General features: G+C 37.3%; 1 long non-coding RNA gene across 1 annotated transcript in view; it reads left to right on the forward strand.

Annotated features, from left to right (window-relative positions):
- Positions 1–23,630, forward strand: part of LOC114017359 (uncharacterized) — a 33,105-nt gene extending 9,475 nt beyond the window's left edge. The window contains exons 2-5 of the long non-coding RNA XR_008734028.1: positions 19,334–19,484; positions 20,701–21,158; positions 21,930–22,061; positions 23,051–23,630. This is a non-coding gene — a long non-coding RNA (uncharacterized LOC114017359). The remainder of the gene's footprint in view (positions 1–19,333; positions 19,485–20,700; positions 21,159–21,929; positions 22,062–23,050) is intronic.
- Positions 23,631–27,758: the final 4,128 nt, after the last annotated feature.

Here is a 27,758-nt window from a genome sequence, read left to right on the forward strand (position 1 = left end):
GAGAGTGGTGAAATAAAACACTTGCTAAGGAGCAAATGTCATCAAACAGGGAGTTAAAGAAACAGTCAAACTTTTAGCACAGGGAGAAAAATAAATCAGTTTAGAAAAAAGAGATCAGCTGGGGAAATGGTTGCATCCTTAAATGGATACTGCTCTCTACCTATGTTATAGTTTGTGGCACATCTCTCTAAGCAGGTTTCACTGAGGCAGGGTAACAGCACAGACCAAAGGATGCACAAAGATTAATGAGAAGAATGAAATATGCCTTAGAGTTGGATGCTTAAGGTTGGTGGAACTTGTAAAACCTGGACAGCTGTGAAACTTTATCCATTAGAAGGCAACATTGGCAGTTAGTCTTGCATGGTGTGGGCAAAAAATTCAGCATGCTTAAATGAACCAACCAGATATTAAAACAGCCAATAGAAGCAGTGCTAGAAAGATCTTCAGAAACAACTTTACCTGACTCTTGCACTCTTGGGGTCAAGAGACAGAAGTGATCTGAAATGGAAGTAAGAAATCAAGGGTTCTTAAAAACAGGTAATTGAAAAGCAGAGCTACCCATGTATCGTAGTCTGACCCACATTTCAATATAGTGCATGGGATTGATCACAGGTCTAGAATGCTAGAGGTTCAGCAAAATTAGTGAAGGGCTTTACTGATGGGTAGTGGTGAATGAACATCAGTTGTGAGATAGCTGGGTAGCTTAAAAGCCTGTAAATCATTCACATTGCATGAGACTCTACACAGGAGATAGGGAATTACATAGGAATGCCATTAAACTGTGAATCTGGTCAGCAAAGGAGCCCAGCAGAAGCACGGGAAATGCTTGCCCGTTAGAAAAAAAAGAAACAAAACCAAACGGGTTAGAATGTTTCTATCTGAATTTTCACAGTGGTATTACTGGTTAATGGAGTTTTTGGTAGGAAGTAGTAAGGGTATGCAGAGATTTGACAGCATGACAACTGGCTTGGGATTTGAATAACAGATGGAAATTTAAGTCCTTGCTCTTTTTTATGTATCATGGAAAGCAATCTCGGGAATGAGATGGAGAAGAGATTTAACCTTTAGATTGCAGTGTCCTAAAGAAGGCTACTCAACCCTGCATTCCAGCTCACTTCAGTGGAAAAAAATATTTTTGATTTTGATTTTATTAAAATTTATTAAAAATATTGAATTGGATTTGTTTCAGATCAAAATGAAATCAAATTTCAATTTTTCACAAGGTGTCAGGAAATAGAATAATAATTTTGATTCTTTTCATTACTGCGGTCATACACATGAGGAGTCAAAGCACTCGAAGTCGTAGTCTGGGGCTGGAAGGAATCTGTGGTGGCTGACCTCTGTGTAACTTGCTTGTCTCAGCAGTGCCTTGGATGTGAACTGTGGCTGCTGAAACAGTTTGGTTTCTTTATAAAGCTATAATCACAAAACTCTGGGGATAGTCTGCTCTCAGAAAGGGAATATTAATTATAATGTACAGGAAAGGGTTGTTCAAGGAGCTGCAAAAGTAAAAAGGTGAACTGTAGGAGGATGACTGAGTTACACGGCTAATTTCACATCCCTAAAAACCCTAAAATACTAGGAACCAGTACAGAAACACATACTATAGAGTCTGCATAAGTGGTCTGTGAAACAGACTGGTGTTAGGTGCTTTAGCACTGCAATAGTTAACAGTGAGGAAAGCACTTCTGAATGAAAATCCAACCTAATGAACTGCTGGGAACTGTATAGGATGAAGGCAATAGTGCACGGTACCACAATAATCACTACACATAATCATGACTACAGGGTCAGCAAAGTGTTAGTAGAATAGCAGTTCTGCCATACTAAAATGGTAACACTTTAGCCATGATTTCTCCATTAGATTAATTCTTAGAAATAGGCTATGCATCAAATAATACCATTTCCTTAAGCTTATAATTTCAATATTTATAAGTCAATTTGAATCCCAAATCAAAAAAGAAGTTCAGTTGTGCAGCTGTAGAAAACAGCTTATCTGATGCATAACTAATTGACTGGAAAGGTTCAGCTGATTTTCTTGCCTCTCCTTCCCCCTCCTCCTCATTCTTTATACATACAAGTTGGTAGCAAAGTTTCTAAAAAAGGAGCAAGTCTCATAAAAACTGCTAAATACCCAAAACCCAATTTCATTTTGAAGAAGCATTGAGATACGGAAAAAAACAAAACCAGTGTGAGATAAGTGCTTTAAAGTTCTTTTCTTATGCCAAGAACCCTGATTTTTGTTTAAGTTCTGCAGCAGGTTGTCTCAGACCTTGTTCTTTGATGTGTGCTTTTTAACTTCTTAGTTCAGGAGGAACAATGATTGTGGTTAGCTCCATTTCATTTATTTGCTGGTTTTGTAGTTGCTTTTGGTCTTGCCTGTTTTGGTGTAGCTTTAGCTAGCCTTTCAACCTTTAAAACATTGCACTTTCTTGTGTTTTTTCATTTCCCTAAGTACATCTCTTAACTTTTTAAAAACATGTTTACATCCCTGTGCAAAACATAGGTTCTGTTGTTGCTTGGTAAATGGAAACAGTTCTGTTGGGGATGTTGAGGGGGAAAAAATAGCAGTTCCAAATCTCTCAATGATTTTTAGTTTTGGATCAAGGCCCATAGGAGAATGATGTAAAATTGGTAATACAGGTGAAAATACACAAAAGCCAGAGAACACAGACACAGGAATAGTGATTTAGATTTTGCATAGTTCTGCAGAAGTATGGTTTAACATGAACAGACCTGAATCAGATTTTATTCTTGGATGTATGGTTTTAATTTCTAAGGTGCTGTACTTGTAGCACACTGTAAATTTGTAACTAGGTAATTAAATAAGTTGGTGATAGATTAATTATTTGGCCATCTGTTAAACATGGACACATTTTATTTCCCTTTTTTTATTGACACCCCCCCCCTTAACTTATAGTACATTACATTAAGTATCTGTCTAGCCTATTTGTTCTTGACTAATAACATTACGGTTCAAGTAGAATTTTTAATTTAGGGAGCTTGAATATGAAGTTACAGATAGCATGATTTCTTTCTCCCAGGTATTCTTACTATTGATGCTTAAGGGAAACAAGGCAGTGCAGTTATCTTCCCTTGAGTAGGAGAGTTTTGTTCCACCATGGAATGGAAGACAAGAAAGGGTTTTATGGGTATATTGGCACCGATTCAGTGCTAGTTCTCTCCTTTTCCCCACTGAGGAAAATAATTTCTTTAAGAGAATTAACTAATAATATATTACTATATTTGATATCCCTCTGTATAAAATTTATATAGACAAAATTCCTGAGATAAGTATTTTTCAAATTTTAAGGATTCAGATGCACTTGTATCATTTCCAAACATATCTGAGAAGGTAAGAGTAAAGAAGTAACACGGGTAGAGGAAACATTTATAGTACATTTCACTTTCTACCCCTTAAAGACTTTGAATTTTGGAGGGAAATGATGTTGGTGACCTTGAGGAACAAGAAGCCAGAAAGGTTATAGACTTGCCACTGTACACCCAGAGCTAACGTCAAAATAGCAAATGAGTGCCACCAAAGTAGACTCACCTGATAGCAGTGCCAAAAAGTTATTAGAAAATATTCAAAATTTTGTGTAGGGTGCATCTGGCTGTGGAAGAAAAATACTGTGATTGCCCAAGAAGTGCACATCTCTGGATGCTGGTTCCTCTGGGACTCTCCTGTGCTACTTCACTGAGGTGGGTAGTTCACAATTTCTGCTGGAGGAATTTCCATTCATGCTTACAGGCCCTTGCCACCTGAAAGATTGTTGCTAGTTTTGTTTAGTAACAGCACTATGTGCTCAAGCCTGTTTTCTTTTACAAAACCAGATTTTTCAGGCATGGATTTTTTTGCATATTAAAGGATCTGCCTGCTCAGTTGTATTTTTGCTATGAAATTTGATTTTTTTAGAGCTCGATAAAATGTATTTCCTAAACTCCTGCTGATTATGTGAGATTCAGGTCCTTGATTTTTGTCTTAACTTTTGAGTCAAAGCACACATCCTTAAACACTAAAATAAGTCTTTTTGATTCACTCATCTAAGGTTAAATTTTTCTATTATTCCTTTGACCCTTGGCAACTTTTAACGTAATAGAATTATTTAAGCTCTTGGGTGGTTTGACCTTATCTGGATGCCAGGTACACACCAAGCTGCTCTGTCACTCCCCTCCTCAGAAGAACAGGGGGGAAGTAAATAAGATGAAAACCCCCCAGACTTGTGGGTCAAGACAAAAGCAGCTTAATGAAGCAATAGAACAATTTGCATCTGTGAAAGCAAAGGAAGACGAAAGATGTTATTCTTTACTTCCCATCAGCAGGTGATGTTCAGCCACCTCCCAGGAAGCAAAGCTTCATTTAGTACATGTAGTGGTTACTCCAGAAGAAAGACATCATAAATAATAAATGTCCCCCCTTCCTTCTCCTTTCTCTTAGTTTTTATATCTGAGCAGATCTCGTATGATACTGAATATCTGATCGGTCACTTTGGGTCAGCTATCCTGGCTATGTTCTCTTCCAAGAGTTTTCCCACACCTATCCTAGTGTGGGGTGTGGGAGGGGGAAGGCTGGAGAGACAGCCTTGATGCTGTGTGAGCACTGCTCAGCAGTGGTCAAAACACTGGTGTGTTATTGCCACCTTCCTAGCTGCCAACACAAGCACAACACTGTGAGGGCTGCTACGGGGCTCAGCCAGACCCAGTACAACTCTTAATAGCTATTTAATCAAGAGGGAAATCAGCGTACTTGAGTTGCTGACAGCATATTTCCATGACATCAGACTCCAATGCTCTAATACTTGCAGACGTATAGATGCGGTGCTTAGGGACATGGCTTAGTGGTGGACTTGGCAGTGCTGGGTTAATGGTTGGACATGACGATCTTAAAGGTTTTTTCCAACTTAAATGGTTCCATGATTCTGATTCTAAGTTTTACCTAGTGCAAGTGAGCTGGGTAGCCTGGGGGTAAATTTCTGTTTGAGCATTAGTAAGAAACTATTCTCATGATAGAAGAACCTCATGTCCACATGCACTGTGAAGACAAAAAAAAAATATCTGATTTTGAACTGTTCTTTAACATTACAGGCTTGTCTGTAGCTAACATCTAAACCCAAACCAGTCACCTAGCAGGTTTTAGATTTGACAGCCGCCTTTGAAATTTCTTCACAGGAATTTTCTTGGAAGAAAATAGATCTTTACTGACATGGATGCCTGGATTTCTGATGAATGTTTGTCAATACTATATGTTAACAACTTTGGCCAAAATAGACACACTATAAATTCCTTCTCTGATATATGATGAAGCACTTAATTTTAGTTTTATTCAGATTATCTTCAGAAAGCCTATATTTAAAGGAACATGTATTTAAAAATCATATTTATTTCAGCTCTGTGGAAGAGAATGGGGTTTCAGTTTTTGTGCGGTTTTTTTTTGTTTTTGTAATGGGATTATTTTCACATATATTGATTTAAGAAAGAAATCCTTTCCTAAATGTTCACCATTTCAATAATCACTCATGACTTCATATAATTGCTCATGAAAGCAAATAGATGGAAATTCCTAGACTTTGCAAGTAGGGAGGCCTATTTTCTTTGGAAAGAACATAAAGATAGTAAAGTCCAGGCCTCTATTTTTAACAGTACTGCTTTGCAGGTTGGATTCCTTTTGTTTTCTTATTCTTAAGTAGCATTTTGAGCTGACAGGAATCTACGGGCACATAAATGGTCTAGGTTTTTCTATTGTTGTAAGCTTTCTGTTATGTGATACAACATTCCAAGAATTCCAATATATTTCAAACAAGTAGATTAACAAATTATTGTCATGCAGAATTGATATGTTTTATATCAGTGGGTTTGTGAATCAAAGCTATGCCCCTAACTCTGAAAGGTCAAATAAGAATTGCACTTTCTTTTGCCATTATAATAGGAATATAAAATTCAAAGTTACGTTTCTGTTAGCTTGACATTGAGGACTCAAATGACTCTGGGATAGGCTTGGTGTGACACAGAGTCTACAAAGTGTTCCCACCTTCTTTTTTCCAATAACAACTTCCTAACCTTTGTTTTGCTCTTATGCTTTTCCCAGATCTCTTGCATCAGCATGTAAATATCCTTTTGTTTTAAGGTCTTTGTCTCCTTGTAACTCGGGGTGGGGGCCCTCATTATTTCTGTCTGCAGTCTTTTGAAATTGATTTCTGTCTTTAAGAGGCATTGGAAACTGTATTTACTGGACTTTCTCTTCTGGAAACAGGTGAATGTAAATGTTTTGAATATAGTTCTAGGAACAAACATTGTTTTTTTTAAATGACTCCGTTCTTCTCTGAATATAAACCAGCCCTTTTTATGTTAGCTCTTTTGCATTTCTCTTGAGTAAACCTGATTTAATTTATGCTAAACATAATGGAACACCTGTGTGTGCTGGATAAAAACTAGAGTATATAATATTAGATAGAGAAATGTCGCATCATAAGTATTGAAAACAAGCAGCAGTGCTCCAGAGTGTCTTTTAGCCTTTTTGTTGTCATTTGGAATTAAGAAAGCTCTGAAAACAAAAATCTGTATGACAGCTTTAGCAGGTAATGAATGACCAGTAAAAAAAAAAAAAAAAAAAGTATAAAGAAAGATTTTTCTATGCTGTTTTGCCAAAGCATAAGATAATTTTTTACCTAGTTTCTCATGTTCTACTGTGAGACTCAATGAATAGAGCTAAAGCTGAAGAATTAAAGTAATTGGTTTCTGATTACTTTGTCAATCTGAGTAGTAGTAAATTGGAAATGTTCTGAACTGTTGCACTACCCATGTATCAGAGAAAGATTGTACCAGAGCCGTCTAATAGCGCTTGATTTTTCAACCAAGAAAATGATATGAGGCTTTTTTAAGAGTGCAATATTTGATATAATTCCATTTGAAAGATTCCTAATTCAGCTGGAATAGGAAGGGATGGGTGTAAGATCCAGCTACAAGTAGTGCTAATAGTGTAGTTTGAAGAAAGGCCTCAGCTTTAAATTTCTTTTTGGTGCTTTTTAACCCTCCTTTTTATCTTCTTCTTTTTTATTTTTTTTTCCTGTTCTATACTGTGTGTAATTATATTCTTACAATATCTATACAGGGGTATCAGAATATATAGTAGGAGAAATAATGTTGATGGGATAAAAATTCACAGCTTAAATATAAGATATCAGAACTTAAGAGGGGACCCCTTATTAACAAGGAAAGGAGCCTAACTTTCCTAATGTAACTGTGAGTCAATAATTTGATCTAGCCTGAGAGAAATCAAATATGACCCTACGACATATCACATGTGAAGTATCTTCATTGAAGATTGGGTACTACTACCCCTATTAAGCATATAATTAATAATTTCCACGTACTATTCATTTCTTAAGAAGAAAAAAAAGCCAAAAAAATCTGCCTGGATTATAGGGTGAAAAAACAAAGTAATGGAAAGCTGAGTTTGCAGATGAAGGTATAATTGCTTCTATAACTATTGCAGATGGAGTTATCATTGTTGCTATAACTACTGCAAATGGGTATACAATTCAGAGAGAAAACTGTATAAGGTAAGGAACAAAGACCACATCAAAGGAAATAAGCATAGCATGCAGGTGAACACGTGTAGGCTAAAAACTGCAGAAGGTTTCTAACCATCCGAGAGAGAGGTTATAGTTCCCAACAAGAGAAGTGAAGGCCAGAGAGGCTATTTGTTGTTAAGGTGAAGTTACACAAAGTTACAAAAGGCAGTATGTGGTGTGGTTGCCTGTACCAGAAGTTATCTGAGCACAATGCAAGGGAGGTGCCTTCTGGTCCTGTTGCAATAGGCCTATGTAATCCTCCAGGCTGCTGTGTGCTCCTGAAAAAGGTGGACGTTGTAATAACACGCAACAGATGCTAAACTTACAGAGACTTAACACTGCCAGGAGAACGAATGCAAGATGTGTTAAAATGAAGTGTTTCTTGCAGTGTGTTCTCAGCACTGGGGAAAGATATTACAATGAAAGATGAAGCTTTTCCAAGTATGTAGGTTGCAATTCAAACTATTTGATGTCTCCATTTTTCCCTCTTACTGCTGCTTTTGGGGTCCTGTTCTTGGTGGAGCTGGCTGATGATGTGATTCCTATCCACTGTTATGGTGAGCACGCAGACCATTGTGTGGGGGGAGAAAAAAATAAAAAAAACATTTTCACATAGGGAAAGGCTGTAATTGTATCTTTCCTTATCCTCTCACCCAGAGCAAAGTTTTATTGTTGACTCCAATGAGAAGCAGGTGGATACCAAGCTCAATAGAAGTGGGCTACATACATCTGCTTTGGAAAGGAATTAAAGGAAAGAGAACAGAATAGTGTTATAAACCACAAGCTGAAATATTGTTTGAGTGGGATCAATATGTGAGGCTGCTGGATTCAGCAATGCTAAAGAGAAACACTGAGATCTCACTTCCTAATTTTTTTTAGTTCACCATTCAGTTTACATCCAAGTAGTAGTAATGGGCTGATCAATTGCACTTGGAAAGATGGACAGAAATGAGCTGGCTTGCCCCAACTACAGCTGTAGGTGGTTGCAGCAATGAGAATAGGAATCTACTCAAAGGTCTGGGTGCTTTCACCATCTGGCCCTTTGGCTCCCTAATGTGCAACACATTGAGCATCTTTGTGAACCAGCTGGCAGACGTTTCTTTGGCTTCCACCTTCCTCACAGGAAGAGTCTGTCAGTTTGCAACAATGACAGGAAAATACAGAGCTATTCTCTAAAGCCATTAAGATGAGTTAGGACCATTCAGTTTCTAACATACTTCCCAGAGCTCTTGAAATGGGTTGTACTCCCTTGTACGGTTCAGCATATATTTTCAGCAGATACATTAAAACAATCCTGCAATGCAAAGCTGAGGCATAAAGAAAGGGTAGGTTTTCAAGTTATAACACAGAGCTGATGATGGACCTGGGGTGGGGGGGTGTTGGTTGGTTGGCTGGTTGTGTTTGGGGTTTTGTTTTTTTTTTTTTTTGGTTGGTTGGGTTGGGTTGGGTTGGGTTGTTTTTTTCATTTCTGCCAGTAACTAAATGTATGACTCTGAGATAGACACTAAGGCCAAAATCCTCACAGCCTCTTCAGGCATCAAAAGAAATGATCTATTTTCAAGGTTCAGAGCATCTACAGCTCCAGTTAACATTAAGATGAGCAGCATGCTTTCAATTCCTCAGTAATAAACAAGAAATGCCTCATGGGGATATTATAAAGCTTAATTAGTTAAGAGTCAGATTTCCTTCTCTGCTCCCCCTTGCTTCTTCAAAGTAATTTTACAATCTGTCAAGAGATTCATAGATGGGAAATATATATTGCCAATAAAAATATACTATCTGAACTGAGAATCCAGATGACCTAGCTCGGAGTAAATGCTTGCTCCATCCTAGCTATGAAGAACATCATCAGACAACAATCCTGTTGTCTCTCACAGGGGACTAGTCTTTCAGATGCCGACAGGCTTGTCTGTAGTGCACACTGCATCATACTCCATCACTTCCAGCTCAGTGTGGACTCTGTGTAGTATTCAAATATCGTTGTCCTCATTTTACCATTGGGAAAAAAATTAACTGAATTGTCCAAATCAGACAAGTATTTTATGTCAGTCTAAAGGGCAGTTCTCTTCAACCTCATCTATGGTCCGTATAGAAAACTTTCTAATCAAAAGTAGTTCTGGTTTTAGAGGGTTTTTCAGGCCAAGACCAGTGTTTAAGTTTCACAAAACCTCTTCTGATGGTTCTTTATTGTGGTCTGTTTAACTAACCATCATGTCATTCACTTTATATACTTTGAAGATACAGTATACAAATTATTCTTCTCTTGGCATTAACTAAATACACAATGTAAACAAAAATTGGTTTTAGCTGTTAAGCTAAATCATAAATCAAATTGTTATGAAGTCTTGGAACATGGTAAAGGCATTGCCTAAAAGCAATGATCACCTGAAGAGGCTGGCATCATTCAGTGGATTTTAACTCATCAACATACAGAAGCAAGCAGAATATTAGAACTCATTAAAATTTTATTATGTCAAAATACCTATGTCTGTAATTCCCACTTAATAGTAACTTAAGATTTCTGTTGACCCTAGAGAATAAACTCTCTATCCAGTCTTCACGTTTGTGATAATAACGAATTTTACAGGCCCCACAATGTGCACACTTTAGCGGCTGATGCGCATTCAATACCTTGTGCTGCGTTACACCTCTCTGGAAAAAAGTCCCACACGCTGATGTTCTGTAAAATGAGTGAAAGGACAAAAGCAATGTGCCAGTATTCTATGTTTGTCTTAGAGAAATGTGCTGTCTTAATTGACGTGTGTTATGTAAGGAAGAAATTAAGAAAAAGTGTCCAAAGAAGTAGCAGTTCTCCATGATTCAGGTGCTCTGGCAGGCATGGCAGAGTATGAATGCATTTCGTGGGAGACCGATGTGACTTTCTGCACACCTGTTTAAATGGGCTGTGGCGTATTTATCAGAGGCTCATTTAAACAACTAAATGGGCTTGATACGATTACATTAGAACAAACTGAGAGTACTTAAAGGAAGAGAAGAGAGCTTTCCCTGTGACTTTCGGATAGATAATCTATTTGTTATACTGCAATGAAAAAATATGAAATATGCTTAATTCATCTACATCTGGACAGGGGTAGCTATAAAAAAAGGCTTTGGAGGCACTGAAATAAGAAACGCAGAAACACGTGGAAAAATAACTGTCATTCATACTGTCATCTTTCACCAAGGACTAAGTAAATCTGTTGTTACAGGGGCAAGTATTGTAGAGTATAAAAGATGAAGGCAATAATCCACAATCACAGCAGGACACACAGAGCTATTTATTATTGACCAAACCCACTCCCAAACAGAGCACCTATTTAATATTTTTTTTTAATTGATGAAGATTGCTCTCCTCAAGTCCTCTATCCTGTTTTGTTTGTTTGTTTTCTATGAAGCAGCAGGTCTGACTTCTTGTAGAATATTATTACCATAAAGTATTTAAAAAAAATTATCCACATTTTATAAAAATCAACAATTGTTGTATCTTCAGTTCACTTTTTCTGTTCGGTTTTTTTCAGTTATTCTAGAGATAAACATGTGATGACAGCTTCTATTTATTGAGTTCTCATTTCTGTCTTTACATGATAATTGAGGTGGTTGTGATGTATCTTTAGAAGACACGTTTGAGGTTCTCTCTCTTTCTCTGTGGTTTATGTATTTATGCTTTTTATTGTTGCTGTTGAGTCTCTTAAATGGGGTTAGTCTGTATGTAGTGGAAGTGTGTACACTATATGAGGAAATGCAGGCATTTTCAGGAGTATATATTTTTAAATCTGTTTCAGTCCACACTTTGCTTATAACTTTCTGCGGCTTCTTTATACATTGTATTTCCTAAACCCAAGAGATTCTCTACATTTGCTTAAATATGAAATAGTTTTGAAGTCCTAAAAACAAGGAGGTTGTGTGCAGATCTATACTTAGAATTTTCTGCAGTATGCCCAGTGAGGATGTTAACTGGAGCTCATTTATTTCTACTAGGACCTCCCCAAAAAATAATTAAAAAAAATCCACAGCACTTTCCCAAACTACTCATAGAAGAAAGATGCATCGCAACACATCCCACCAAAATCAAATCTCAGATTCTCCTGTTTGTGGAGACTCCATGACTGATGTACATGGCTTAAGGGGCTTATGCTGACAAATTATAGATAGACTAAGAACAGAGTAAAAGTAGCAGATATCAAGTTGAGAAACTGTTTTTGCTCACAATGTCAAGAGGTACTGGCAGTGGGGTGCTGTCTCATGCTTGCTTGGAGGGAACTATTTAGAATAGCCACGCACTTTCAATAAATTTCTTGTAAAGCACAACGCTTCTCACCTTTTAATTGGATGTAATTATTAGCTAGAAATGTGAAAAAATGAACAGCATTGTATACTACAGGAAATTTATAGAAATTGTTTGTCTACATAGAGAGTGGAAGGTAGTTTTAGGGGAAATAGGACAAATGTGCAAACAAATCATCTTAGAAGTGAAAGGAAAGGAAGGAGGTGTAATTGGTGCTTAGCCTCCAGCATGCTCTGCATTGTGCATGGGCCATGCTGAGAAATTTAACTGGAGGAAGCCAAAGGAGGGATATTCACACAGACTATGTCCTTATATTAAGACACAAGCCTCTGTAGCTTTTCTACATGGGGACAGAGAGAAGCAGGAATGCAGAGAAAGAGCAACAGCAGTCCTCCTTGAAAGCACAGTTTGGAGCAGCAGGATAATATATTCCCTGCTGCTGCCTAACTTGGGGCATAAACTAATCACAGAATAAGTAACGTGTTTATTTTAGCATGGTATTTTTGAAATGAGAATTGATCTTAAAGTTTTCAAGTGTGTTAAAACTATTGGTTTTCCTCTTGGAAAATGTTTCCTTCCCTTCACCTGTATATTTAATCACATGCATATAACTTGATACATATATTTACTATAATGCGTAGTGAATTTTAGTACAAATAGATACAATTACAGCTGGTAAATAATTGTCTACTGATAAAAGAATTTTATAAGAGCAAACATAGTTACTAGTGTACCCCTTCATTGAAGACAAGACAAAAGTACAATATAACCAGTCATAAAGTATGTAGAAAAGAAAGAATTTGTCATAAACCAGCACACATCTCTGGGGAAATGAGTTCTAATGCTTCATTTCATAATGGAGGATTTTTATCAGACTCTAAGTACTTGCAGTTAAATGGCAGCAGATCACTTTGCGTGGTTTCACTATGGTTAGATAATTGCGCCTCTGAAGCATACGACCCTGCTCACCGCTTGGGTACTATGAACTGAATTATACTAACTTCAATAGTAATTAACTTCACTGGAGAATGTATCAAATTTTTATACTTTCAAGAAAGTGAAGCAACTTCGATGTTTACAAAAAACCTTCCCAATACCTTTTAAATATCTTGTAAGCGTAAGAAGTTTGGCGCTACTAGAGAAATTAAGAGGAAGGCACCTCTCAGACTTTCTAAGAGATAAATTGTATAATGAAAGATAGGTGTTCCTTTTAACTTCTCAAGTAAGATATATTCCAAAAATCATTCCAGTTATTCCAGTAGCTTGCTGTTTTCATACAGCCAACAGAAGATTTCAAAAAATACTTTTCCTGACATCACAGGCTTGCTGAGCCAAGAAAATGTAAAAGAAGTAATAAAGATTCAGTTGAAAGGTCTTTTCAAGCTTTCTAGAGAAAAAGAGTTGTATAACTTTTTTAATTTTTTTTTTAATTTTTTTAGGACATTATGTTATATGTTGACACAGGGGATTTAATAAACATGTTGACATTAAGAACAATTATAGAAGTAATGTGGAATACCATTCCACAATTTTCCACCACCCCCACCCCTGGCTCTATCTGTAATTTGTATCAACAAACACTCTACTACTGTCTCATAGCTTTTCAGTCTCTCTGCTTTCTCGGCACGCAACTTCCCTATAGACAGAAATTTATCCAAAGCTTTTTAGGACTGTATGAAGTTACAGTCTTAGAAAAAGAAATGTGCAACAAGATACCATCATCAAATTAAATGCTATAGAGATTCTTCAGATGTACTGAGTTCTCCCTCTAGTTAGGATCATACCACATTTGTTCTGATGTACCATTTCACAGTAGTAAAACTGTGTGTCCGTTCTCCAGGAAGGTATCGCCTGATTAGTAGGAAAATTGATGACCAAATTTTGGCAAAGGCCATTGAAAAAATTTGGTGTGAGTCGCGCAGCCTGCCAATCCCTCACCACAGAGGTGCATGCAGACATCCCTCTAATCCTAAACAGGATGCTGCAGCCCCCTTCTCCTTTCTTTTTACCCTTTAGAGAGATACCACAATATTTTGTTGTAAAAATAAAAGGCTAATCTCAGAAGTGTTTATATGTTTCAATAACATTCTGAATTTCACATAAAATTTCTCCTTGAAACAATTTACAAATTCATAAATCTAGGCCATAAGTCTGGCCACCACCACTGTGCAGCTGCCCAGCAGTGCTGCTCAGTGGCAGTTTACTCACAGCCCTTTACTCTGATATGGCCGGAGAAAAGGCACCTTGCAGCAGAGAGTACAGAAAAAGGGCATCTGAGAAACTGTCCTGTAGAGGTTTTAGTAAGTACCAATTTGGTTATCTGACCCAACAACCGGTATTGTTTGTTTGTGACATTATGTGTCTTTGGTACTTTTGCACCATCGTTTCATGTGGCTTCTGCAATGTCTGAGCTGGTAAGAAAGCCTTAGACGGGTGTCTGAGCTCTTAGCTGTCTTCAGAAGGGCTAAGCTTGCCTCTCAGGTGAAGTTTGGAGACTGAAGAGAAGTTGGGAGCATCTGAATATGGATCGTCATGTTGTTCCATGTATAGTAAGTTACCACTTATGAAGGCTGAAAAGTCACATATATTTTATACTGTCTGCGGTCAGCTTATGGAATTATTAGAACAGTGTGTTAAACATGATTTTCAAAGTGATTTCAGTATGTTTTCCAATCTAAAGGTAAAAGAAAATGGGCTTATATTCTTTTAAGCATCTGGGAGAGATAAACACATATGCTTAGTGTACCTGAAAAAGCCATGCTGCCATAGCTGTTAAAAGAAAAATAGAAGGAGGATAATATGTGCACGTTTCCCTTGTAGAGTTACTGCCAAAATATATTTCTCTGCTTTTATCTGAGTCTCATTTAGCTGTGTAGTATACTCTTCTGTTCAAATTTAATGCTGCTTCTTTATAAAGTGATTTTTAGACTGCAGTCTGAAGTACTGACTGGAAACCCCAACAGAAGTAATAGAAATATTTTGGCAATTACACACCACATTTTAATCTTTTTTTTTACATTGCCATTTACCAAGTAACATTGTGACAAGCTGTTAACTGAGTTAAAGACATATGCTAATCCTGTTGTATTTAACACATTCATCTGTCATCACGTTCTGCTGTCATTTTATCCATTATATCATGTTTATAAAGTGAGTACAAATTTTCCATAAATATATATGTATTTTTCTATCAATGATATCTTTCAAGCCACTTAACCAGTCAGAATACATTGCCCTTATGTAATGGTGGTTTTTCCTAAGTGTTGCATATTCTGTTACCAATAAAGAAGTCAGCAGGTAATTAATGGAAGTTCATGTTATATTTAATTTATGTTCCACCAGGACAACTAAAGCTTTAGAGGCAGAAATATTTTTTATATTTATAAGTTATGATAAAACCAGTAACAATGACTTTATAAACTGATTGTTAAAGTTAGCTATGTTAGCCTCATAAAATAGACCTGTGAGGCAGCTGTTTCTTAATACATAGTCCTTTTCCTATGTCCTAGAAAAATAAGTCTAGAAATGTTATTTGCAGGAAAATTAATGTAAATGTAATTCACATCTATGGATATATTGACTAAAAATATCAAGTTAAACATTTAATTCTACTCAGACCTGCCTAAAAAATTATTTCAATAATAAATAAGAATTCAAGATTTTAACCTATTTTCCAAAAATACTTTTCCATTTTCTTCTCTTCAAAATTTGCTTGAGTACAGTCAATAAAACATCTTAGTGCAAAAGAACTAAATGACTGTCATAGCAACAATAAAACAAAAAATTGTAATATTTTACAGATGTAAAGGTCTAATATTGTTCTCTCACCCAATATATCTGTTTGCATATTTGTTATATTCATTTTTATGGAATAAATAATGGTATTTCAGGTTTAGCACCTTAGAAATTCACTCATTTTGAGAACGGACAGCACACTTCTAATAAGATTTACAGCTGTGGTTTACATTTTTTCAGAAAAAATCTGTCATCACAGAGACAATTCAGACTTTAAACTTAGGGGGTATTCCAATGATTCCTTAAATAACATGGAGTACATTATTGGAAAATATGATTGTGCTGTTATTCTAAAACAATATTAATCATCGATGCCAGAATTTCACAAAAGCTGGAGAATGGATTATGGTGTACAGGATTTGTGGAGCTCTGATATATTGATAGTTGTTTATGACACATTTATATCATGAAAGAGAGAGATTTGACAAGGCTATTATTACACACAGACATAAGTTGTGATTATCAATATTTAGTTAGAGAGACATGCACATTTAAGAGAAACCACATTTCATTACAATACAGACATATGTTCAAAACTTCCTGTCTTAATTTTTCAAGTGGAATAAGAAGAGTATTTAAAGAAAGTCAGTCCTTTTAAACTTCTGATTCCAGTTGAAGGGTTTATTGATTAAATACTAATGAATGGAATTAATAGGGATATGTTTTAAAATCAGTGCATTATTTTTCTTAAAAAAAAAATAATCACTTTTTGAGCTTCTGATGTTCTGCCAAGGTTCCAATGCTGTCACTAGATTCCTTATTCACTTAATTATTGTACTTTAGTTAGTAGAATTTCATAGGTTATGTTTCTCAGAGTTCAAAAGTTTATTCTGGCAATAAACTGTCATTATAGCTAACACTGAAAACTGAATTTCTCCATTTATACTAAAGTTTTCTACTTTTTTTTCTCTGTATATTGTAGACAATGAAATATATATAGACAGGCAATGCAATTTTTTTTCCATGTCACAATGAATAATTCCATTCCAATGCTGATTCAACTTGTTTTTTCAAATGAACATATTTTTCAACATGAAACATATTGGTAATGGAAGCAATCGTTTTTTAATCATTAAAATCTATGAACACAGCTGAGCTCTAACTATTTAAGTTATCACTTCAAAGCATTAAGCAGGTGAAATATATAAGAAATATGATCTTTCCAAGGAGACTAGAAAACCCCAAGAGATTCACAGCATGTCTCACTAGGGTCACTGGGAAAGTTTATACTAAATATGTTTTAAAAGTTCTTCCTTATCTATATGGTATTTAGTACCAACTGTTTAAAATAAGTACAGGAAACAGAAAAGGCATTTACAATCATGGAGGATGATACAAAATGCTTTCTCTGATGCTCTTGCACTGCTAAGAGCACAAGACTATCACTTCAATGTTCCATTATTTCTACATTACACTAAAGCACATTCTTAAGCAATCATAGATAAAATTTGTCAAATAATACTTCTTTTTCCCAGTTAAAGCTTCAATTTCCAACATTAATTTTATGCTAAAAACCCCACAAAACTTATTTTTAACTTATGAGGAATAATATATCATTATATGCATTTGAAAGCTTAAACAAGAACCCCATGACCCTCCCCACAAATGATGAGATCTGATATAAGCATAATACTGAAAATCACTTTTTGTTTTTCAGATGCATTTGTTGATAACAAGGTCCCTAATAATTGATCACAATCTTAAGAAAACTTTTAGGTTTGTCCCTGATTTACTGTAAGACCATCATGTTGTTAGACAAAACCCAAAGAGATATTGTGGTCATACAGATGGAATCATAAACACCTTATGACTGTCAGTCATAAAGACTGACAAACCGATTCCTTAAATTTTCCACTTTCCATTCCTCTTCAGTCTGGACTCAGTCATGTAGGTGATACTGTCTACAAGAAAACAAAACAGATATTCAGTAACTAACAGTTTTCTTTGATACCTCCCTACGAATGGCACAGATAAGAAAGAAGTACAATTTTGGGCTCCTCTCTTCAAAAGAGACTGAGGTGCTGGAGAGTGTCCAGGGACGGGCGGCGAGGCTGGTGGGGGGTCTGGAGCACAAGTCTTGTCAGGGGCGGCTGAGGGAACCGGGGTGTTCAGCCTGGAGAAAAGGAGGCTCGGGGGGGCCTCATTGCTGCCTACAGCTGCCTGAGAGGGGGTTGTAGGCACGTGGGGGTCGGTCTCTCCTCCCAGGTAACAAGTGACAGGACAGGAGGAAATGGCCTCAAGTTGCACCAGGGGAGGGTTAGATTGGACGTTAGGAAAAATTTCTTCACTGAAAGTGTGGTCAAGCACTGGAACAGGCTGCCCAGGGAAGTGCTTGAGTCACCATCCCTGGAGGTATCTAAAAGATGGGTAGATGTGGCACTTAGGGAAACAGTTCAGTGGTGAACTTGGCAGCACTAGTTTTATGTTTGGACACAATGATCTTAAATTATTTTTCAACCTAAATGATTCTATGAGTCTATACAGTCTAATTGATTCAGCACTGAAAGGCAGGAACAGAAATGAAATTATTTTTGTGTCTCTTACTGTGAAATAGGTGGAAGTTATTTTAGTCTTTTTATGGTACACAATCATTCTATAAAAATCTATTAAATCTTTAGATTTGAAATATTTAGAAATTCAGAGCAACAACAGTTCAGGCCTATTGCTCTGTAGTTGGTATGAATTACATGTGAATGCTTGCCAACTTGTGCATTTCCGCCGACATAGAAAAGATAAACATTAGAAAGTGCTTTCTGTATCTCATCAAACAAGGATGACCATTCTTCCCCAGTGCAGAGGAGTCGAGCTGTTAATGTCAGGCTGAGTCACATATTTACCCAATGCCAACTCAGTTTGAAGCCCCACTGACAGATGAATTAAATTAGCCACCACCTGCAGGTTTAATTTAATGGTTCCATCTTGCTTTCTACAGCTACCTGAAATGAGGTTGTAGGCGGGGGGGGATGGGGGGTTAGGTCCCTTCTCCCAAGTAACCAATCATAGGACAAGATGAAAGGGACTCAAGTTACTTCAGGAGAGTTTTAGATTGGATATTTGGAATTTTTTTTCACTGAAAAAGTGGTCAAGCACTGGAACAGGTTGTCCAGGAAGTGGTTGAGTCACCATCCCTGGTGGTCAAAAATGCATAGATGAAGTGCTTAACAACATGGTTTAGTGGTGGACTTGGCAGCCCGAGGTTAATGGTTGGACTTGATGATCTCAAAGGTCTTTTCCAACCTAAATGATTCTATGATTCTGTGATTCTAGGTAAACAAAATCATTAGAACTACACTAAGTTTCTTGTTCTGTACAAGCTTTTGTACAGATTTGAACTTGAACTCACTGTACCAGTTTCTTCAATACTGAGTATTCACGTATTTTTCTTGTACAGTTTAAAAAACGTAGAGAGTAATGCAATTTATTCCAGTAGATGTATTTCTGTTATCCAAACTTTCTCCATGATTTTCACAGTAGAACTCTCCCCTCAAATCCTACTATTCATTTCATCTTATTGTAAGCACCTGCCCAGCTAATGGTATATATTTGATATATGTGTATATGTATACACACCTATATGTATGTACATAAATGTCCATATAACTCATTTTAAAAACCAATGTATAACTTATTTCTGGTTTTCTCTCCTTATTGTCATTTATTCTTTACCCATTTTGCCAATCAGCAAGCTATTCTGTTTCACTGCTGCTCTTAGAGACAAATCTACAGCCATTTGTTACACAAAAGGAGAGTTACAGATCTCTTCCCTCAGCTCTGACCCTGGGCCAGTTCTGCCAGACAACTGGACAGCAGCACAGAGGTTTCTGAGGCATCAGGTAAGGGAAGAAAGAGCTCCTGTGCAGTCATGGAAAGTCACACGAGGGAGTCTGATCTGTGTCATTTTACCTGTTTCAACATAAATCATACATTCTTTATCCAACAGCATTTAAATAATATAGAATACATTTTCTCTTTCTGTACTTGCTAGAAAAACCTTAATTTAATATCTATTGTTTAAACCATAAGTAGGGATCTGCACAGAAACCAGGATACTGTATGAACATCTTTTTATGGGTTTTCTCCACATTTTATGGAAAACAGAGGGGGAAAGGGAAGCGTGTTCACTACCTTTTCCAACGCCTCCTTCCACATTCAATAGAGATAAGAAAAAGCACTAATCACCTGTTTTGCTGACTGACCTTCTATCTGAATGCCATACCTCATGTACTTTTCTTTTGCCAATATATTAAAATGAATTGATGTGCAACTTAAACATGATAATAGATGTGCATGTAAATGTTCTGAATCCTACAAACACTGTGATCTGCACTATTTTCAACCTTCCATTCTGCTTGGGATCTCAAGTGTCTCAGCATCATATGTGTGTTTAGAAAAGAAATTTTAACAAGTTTCCTTAGTAATTGGAACCTCTGCAATTCCCACAGTAATTGGGATCTCTGGGCTGGTAATGCATTTACAGATAGAAAATAAGTAGGGCATAACTGAAAAAGACTGTGAAAATTAATACAGTGCAGTAAAAGGCAAACTCATGTATACATCTCCTCCCCTCAACTCTGCTTGCTTTGAAGTTGTCAAAAGAATTTATAGCTCCTTCCTCTGATCCTGTCATTCCTTCCCTCTGAATTCCCTCTACTATACCAAAGGCCGTCTTTCCTCCTTGCCTTTCAGTCTCAGTCCTCCCCAATACTCACTAAGCTGCTAGCTAAAAATGGTGTTCTTATTTTACTTGCCCACTAGATAGTTCTGTCCATCCTCCCACGCTGTCCTTTGTGGCTGGGAAACCATCTTGATAATGAAATATAAAACCACTTGCTTTCTTTCTGTAAAATTATTTTAAAATTCCACTTAACTGCAATGTATCCAGTAAGCAAGTAATGAGTAGACAGGTGGTGAACAAAGACGTTTACCTTTATGTATTTAATAAAAAGACAACGAAATGTGTCTAAGGGGAAAGAGAAACATGTAAATTGTTAAAAAGCCCCATGTATTTCTATGTGAAAATCTTCTCACATTTTACTTCATTTCCTCCAGGTTGACAGAAAGTAGCACATAATATGCACTTTGTTCATGGATTCTTTTGAAGATGAGAAACCCAGCAGTAAATCTTCAGTTTCAAATAGCCATATTTTCTGGCGTATTTTGCAGAAAGCAGTGCCATTTGCTTACATGCCTTGTGTGCATCCAGCCGCAGGTGACCCTGCCACCACAGGTATGTGATGACACACCTTTCTTCAGTTCCTGATAACGCACAAGCAGTCCCTGGGGTCGCTGCTGGGAACCTCTGGCTGCTTGGTGATTACTTGTGTTGTAAAACAGACTTACTCCTGACCTGCTTGCAAAACCAAACAGGCTGCTTTCTGGTCAGGGAAGAAAAATACCCAACTTCTTTTCCCCATTTGCCCATTTGCTTTTCTCTTTCTTGCCAGCACAGGCGGACTGCTTGGTTTTCTTGAAACAGCCCACTAACGAGAACACAGAAAAAATACTCAGTGAGTATCTGTAGAAAAACAGCAGTTCTTCTGGTTTTAACCACACAAGCCTATGCCTGATCCACTGCAGTGAGGTCTGTCTGCTCTCTAGAAGGTTATTCTCTTTCCTTGTTAAGAATTATAGCCACATATTAAAGCACAATAAAGACAAACACTTCAGGCAAAGCCATATATGTAAAGCCTGCTGTTTCTAAGTCCTTATTTTAGCATTTTTAAGTTTTCACTTGTCATCCCAGATTTTTTTAACAGAAAACAAATATCTGAGAATGCTGTCCTTAATAAAAATAGATTAATTATATTTTCTTGATAATTAAGAAGGTTATTTATGAAAGAAAACGATAGAGATTAATCCAATCATGCCAATAAATGATTGCTCATAATAAATATACCCTGCTAATGATAAATATACTGAACAACAAATAATTTTGAAGTTATTGTTAAGAAAGTTTTTCACTGTAAGGTTGTAATATTTTTGTTTTAAAATTATATCATCTGTCTTGGAATAGGAATACTGAATAGTAGAGAAAGAAAGGATATTGTGGAATTACAAAGGAAATCTAGAAGTGGATATTAATGGGCTGTAAAAATACTGTTATAGTGGTTCTTATTTTTATTTTGTTTCCCATGAATCCCAGGGTAGTATTTTCAGATATAACTAATTTTCCACAAATATCAATATAGGGTTTGTTACTGATATTAAACGGAAACAGGCCTGCCAAGTCCTGTTGTAAAAATAATTGTTCAATGGCATTTTTTCTGCTTCCTTGTTAGATCAGACACGCCACAGGTTAAGTGAGGGCACCCCAAAGAGGAGTGCAGAGGTGTAGGTACCACATGGAGGGCTTGCAATAGTGGAGATCTGTGCTCTTCATCCTGGAAAAGGTCACAGGACCTTATTTACTGGTGAGTGCCATCCTGGTGGGTTCTCGGGCAGATCTGGTTATTTGGTTGTTGTTCCTTATTAGAAATGTCAGGCCAGCATCAAACTGCTCCAAAAGTCAGGGAACTGATCTGCTGCAGTTTGGCCCTCCAACCAAGAGGTGACTTGGCTTTTACTTCTTCCTTGTTTACCTTATTCCATACTTTTACATGTGTAGAATAAGCAAAGACTAGCTCCAGCTGCACCCTCTCACATCATGATCCCTTACCAGGAATATTAAATAGTATTTACCTGTTCTAGCCAGTGTGCTTGCTGGCAGAAACCTGTAAAAGAAGGGTTTCCTGAAGTTTATAGAGTCATGCACTACATGCAAAGATGATGAACTGCACTTTGTGTTAGCAGGCTGGGGAAGTGGTGGGAAGTCATCAGGACTGAGGTGTAGACTGCAGCCCATGGGTAGGGCAAAGTAATCCCAAGGACTTGTTCCCTTGGTGTTCCTCATTAACTTCTGTGATGCCGTGGGGCACACTCAAAAGCTGTGGCAAATTATGGCCAGGGAATTTTGGCCCAAAGGTGCTGAAGACAGTGTTGTTGCCTAGGTACTGGATGTGACACCTGTGTCCCCTGGCCCCTTTCTGCCTGAGATAGCTTCCACAGGGGCTTCAGGCAAGCTCTTCCTGGAGTTACTTAGCACTTGGATAAGGATTGCAGAATTTTGTGTGAAACAGTAACCGCAGGCAAATGGTTTGCATTTGGTTAGGCAAAAAGGCTACTTATTTCAACAAGCCATGGCAAAATATAGATTACTTTTTTCTCTTTACATAGTATTTTCATGCATATATTGCTGAATGCCATTGTAATATAGCATTCAGTAAGTTTATTCCAGGAAGTGAGAGCAAGTTTTTGCAATATTCCTCACTTACATAGAGGAAACAGTCAAAATCACATCTCTGGAAGAATTTTCTGGTAGCAAAATGATCTTTCCATTGAATCTTTTTTATCACCCCTGTAGGATAATTTCAGTTTAAAAAAGCCTCATTTCCTGATGCAGTACTCAAATTTTGGTCATATTCTGGATTCTGCCTTGGGACAATAGACTCTAATGTAGGAACAGAACTCAACAGATCAATGTTTTCTAGGGCAACAGTGGGAACCTTGGCTGAGTTGGGCAGTGAAGGACCTGCTGCTCCAAGGCTGGCATGAACAGACTTTGCAGGTCAGTGACCTCTAGGCTTGCAGAAGAAAGCCTCAGCCCTGCTGAAAAATGCTGTGGGGTGAAGTCATCTGATTTTGGGGTAGCTGATGAATGAAACTGTTTCTGCAGACATTTTCCCTGGCTGTGGGACTAGCAGGGAAGTGAGGAACCTGAGCATTCAGCTCACAACAGCCTCACCAGAAGTGAAGACTGTTGTTAGTTCATCTTTTTGCCAGAAAGGAAAGAACAACATGCTTATCTTCAAAAACAGCCTGTGAGTCATATGCTTCAGCTCAGTATCCCCAAGACAAAATTTTCTGGAGATAGTTTGGTTTTCTATTGTACATTACCCTGTCAGAGAAAAAAAATAAAAATTTCTGCAGTTATATTCTGACTATCCCTGCCTGATACACAACAGTTATTTTACTTTGTTCTCTACTTTTACAGAGTTCTATAAGAGTTAATTATAAACATCTTGAAGTCCGTATACTGTCATTTGAAAATGCAATCTTTTTTTTTTTTTTTTGTGGCACTCATTCCGATAACAAGACATAAAATACTAACAGTCTGAGCAGTTTCCAATTGCTTTCTTGGCTTTAAAATCATGTTTTTAATTTCCGAGTATGGGGAAGAAAACAAGTGAAAGGCAAGTTGAAGTTTAAAAAACCCCAAAAAGTCAAGGAAGCCATAAGAGGATCCTGATGTAATTATTCTGACATTTTCTGCCTCATAATCTATTATCACCTTCTACTGGGTGTTCATTCACCTCTTGCAACTTGAATATGTCCTTGAGGTTTGTAGCTTTATCTAGATGCCAGTCTGCCAATTCTGTGCTCTTTAAAGTGGAAAGTCTTAAAACACTGTTTTTCATTTATGCTAAGAGCTGAGCTGCATGGGGAGTAAAAGTCAGGTGGAAAACAGAGCTTTAAAGGATATGAAAGAGTAGAATTGCCTTTGATTTGACACTAAAAATTAGGGCTTGAGCTCTGTATGGTCTGGGATTCATGGTAGGGGTATGGGCCATGGGGTTCAGGCCAAAAGAATAAAAGTAAGCTTTTTGTTCCTGAAAAAGTTATGTAGTAGAAAAAGAAAATACATATTGTGTTTGCTTTCAGCTTTCTGAGGAGCTCCATCCTGACCGAGCAGCAGTGGGAGCAGAGGCACAAACCAGCCATGAGGCTGCGGGCTGGGAGACCTCCTGCAGCCTGGGTGTCGGGGGGCGTCCTGCCAAACCAGGAAAGGGCTGCACAGGCTGTACTGGTCCTTGCTGGCTCCCTGGCAGTCTGGCCTTTGAAACAGCTGCTTTCCTCAGTGGCTGACTTAGCTGAAAAATCGAATGGCCCCATACTGAGCTGAGACTGCTTACAGGCAAATTATAAACAGGTTTATCAAGCAGAGCACAGCCTGATTAATAAAATTATATTACTGTTACAGGTCCTGTTTCCAGAGTCTGAGTTGCATTAAAATTCAGAGGACATGTCTTGGGGCTGCTATCAATGATATAAATTGGAATACTTCTGTAGAGGCTGTTTGTAGGCTGAAATTTAGAATATCGTTCTGATTTTTTTAACCTACAGAAAGGTCAGTAATGACTTTGAGGTTACTGATATACACACCTAAATTCAACTCTTACTACCTTCCTTCTCCCCCTACCCTCTGCCCCTTAAAAGCTTATCTTTGTCTTGACAAGGGTATGTTTAAGTTGTTTTCATTCTTACAGGCTTATTGCAAAAGCCTGATTATTGTCATTTGACATATGCAGAGAGGTCAGTCAGTGTTTTATCTTTCTTCATTAGAAACACTTCTTTTTCCTACGGTTGTCATCTAGCAGTCATAAAGAAAATGGGCATGAGCATTTACTCATACTCAAGCAGTACCTGGAATGGAAGGCAGCTCTCTCAGACATTACTGATCTTAAACCAGCCTTGTAGAGTTAAATAAATGAAAAGGGTCAAATATTTCAGCACTTTATATTTCATTTAAATAATCTTCCAAAATGGCTTTCTTTACTATATCTAAACTACTGACTCAATTTTCCTGTTCAGCAGTAATAAATGAAAACGTAAATGTGAAGTGTTACACGTTCAAACATGCATGCATGCAGTGACCATGTGAAATCAGCTGTTCCCACCACTTAGTACAGAGCAGTAGCTCATTGAAACACAGCATTACTTTGGACACATAAATGGAAGAATCCAGTACAGATACCATTAAAGACAATTTTAAAACACCTTATATTGAGGTATGGGTTATGTACACAGCTCTGGAGATAGTTAAAAGACGTGTAGATGCGGTGTTTAGGGACATCGTTTAGTGGTGGACTTGGCAGTGCTGGGTTAACGGTTGGATTTGATGATCTTGAAGTTCTTTCCAAAGTAAAAAGTTCTGTGATTATACATGCACAATCATGTGAAAATATATGTAGACATCATTGTCTTGTACATGTAATATGCAACATAACACTTATTTTCTGGAGCTCTGAATGTATGACTGCCTGCATTCACCCAGTTTTTACCTCCTCCTTTTTGCTGCAGCCTCTGATCCAGCACTGCTTCACTTCTAATGTTACAGTGATCAGATGAACCTCACAAAAAACATGCTTGAAGAGTAAAATTGGGCAAGTACATAGAAAGTCAGAGATGTTTTCTTTATTCATTTTCCACATGCAGTTTGTTCAAATTTGGGGTGTAGGGAAATAAATATATGGTCTGTAACCTCAGTGTTTAGAAAGCTAAGTAAATCAAGCTTGATTGTAGACTAAGCTATAACCTTTCACTTGCATTCTCTTGGCAAAAAATGCCACAAAATCATTTATAAGATTCAGGTTCACTGGAAGAATTTCTTAACTTACAATATCTATCTGAACTACTGTGGCAAAAAAAAAAAAAAATAATCTGGCAGACTCAAAACCTACAGTTTGTTTCCTTAATTTGAGATGTTACTTCATTTAAAATTTACTTTGATTTCTTATAGGAAACATTTATTTGGATTTGTTGAAACATTTGGTAGATAAACTAATTTCTATTTTTCTTTCTGTGGTCTTTGTCAGATTTTTTATCTTAGTTGTTCAATTTCCAATTACATAGATGATAAAAAGCATTTCTTTGAGAAAAATGTCTTATTTGAATGAGCACAGTATTATGTATAAAATCTGTAGACTGTATATGATGGAGTACAAAAGGAGATAGTAGGGAAATAATACTGGATGAAATTCAATAAATTTTGTTGTACTGGGTCGCATGAACTCTGCCAAAACAGAATTCTAGAGAGGAGAAATGGAAAGAAAAGTGGAGAAGAAAAGCAAAAAGAGTCAGCAGTGCTGTAACACATATTGACGGAATGAAGAGTGTACACTGACTTTTGTCATGTTCGTAGGCAGGAGCTGAAACTGAGAGCTGGCTTGAACAGCCAGGCTAGCACACAGAACATACACTAGTTACACGGTAGGAGGGTGGCCGGGCTCCTTATTCCTGTGTTTCTGTACACCAAAAAGTTTTTTGAAATCAGGGAACATGCAAATAACCTTGACTGGTGCCGTCATGTCCCAGTGACCTAGATTTTTTCTGTTTGCTTTGATTCTTGCATCCTGCTGAGTTGTTACCCTTCCCAGCATACTGCAAATCAGTAAGTATTGGTTAAGCCAGTTAAGTATTTTGCAAATACCATTTGCGACAAGACAGAATCAGACCCTCAAATCTGCCAGGGTAATGGGGAGCAATTTGCTCAGAGTTCTCAAAGGACTGATGCTGTGACTAATTCTTAATACTTTCCTACTTTGATTGCCAAAGTCCTTATCTTCTGATTGACCTCACTGAACCACCACAGTTACTTGCTGCTTTAATTAAAGGCAGTTTTAAGTGGCCCTCTGTAGACCGGATCTGCACTAGATAGAAGTTGATATGACAGACCTGTCTTGATCTGGTATATCATGAACATCACTTGAGGATCCGTTGGCTTTGAGTTGGACACAGTCATACTGCTCCGGTAAGCGCGACTAAGACAAGAGGACCATTTATGTAAGTGAAGGATGCAGGAGATGCATCTCTGATTAGCAGGCCCACCGTAGAGGTAACTTCTGTGGTTTTGTTGATGTTATTTTCTCTGAAAAGTCTTATATACTTGCTGCTGTGCACATTAACCATGTATATGTGAGCACGTGAAAGAATCGTATCTGTTGCTAATAATGGCTCCTTTGTCTCTTAAGTAAAACTGCGAACTTGTATGATCACAGTGGCTAATGCAGATAAAAAAAAGGCTCAACAGCCAAGAGTAAGGGACTCTCTCTAAATCAGATAAGTCTTAAGTAATTTGTAGGAGCACAGAATAACTACAAGTTATTTTTAGGATATGTCAGACTATTGTATAAATATTTATATACCCACAGTCTCTTATCTCCTGTAAGAGTTTCCGGGGTCACTATTAAAAGCTAACAGGGAGGATGACTGCAGGAAGCCCTTTGGCTTTACTTCTAGTAGATCTGGTGTGACTATCAAGGTGCAAAAGAGGTGAAACCTGATCTCGGCCA

This window comes from Falco cherrug, chromosome 1, assembly GCF_023634085.1.
Source record: "Falco cherrug isolate bFalChe1 chromosome 1, bFalChe1.pri, whole genome shotgun sequence".
In the NCBI taxonomy this organism is placed as follows: Eukaryota; Metazoa; Chordata; class Aves; order Falconiformes; family Falconidae; genus Falco; species Falco cherrug.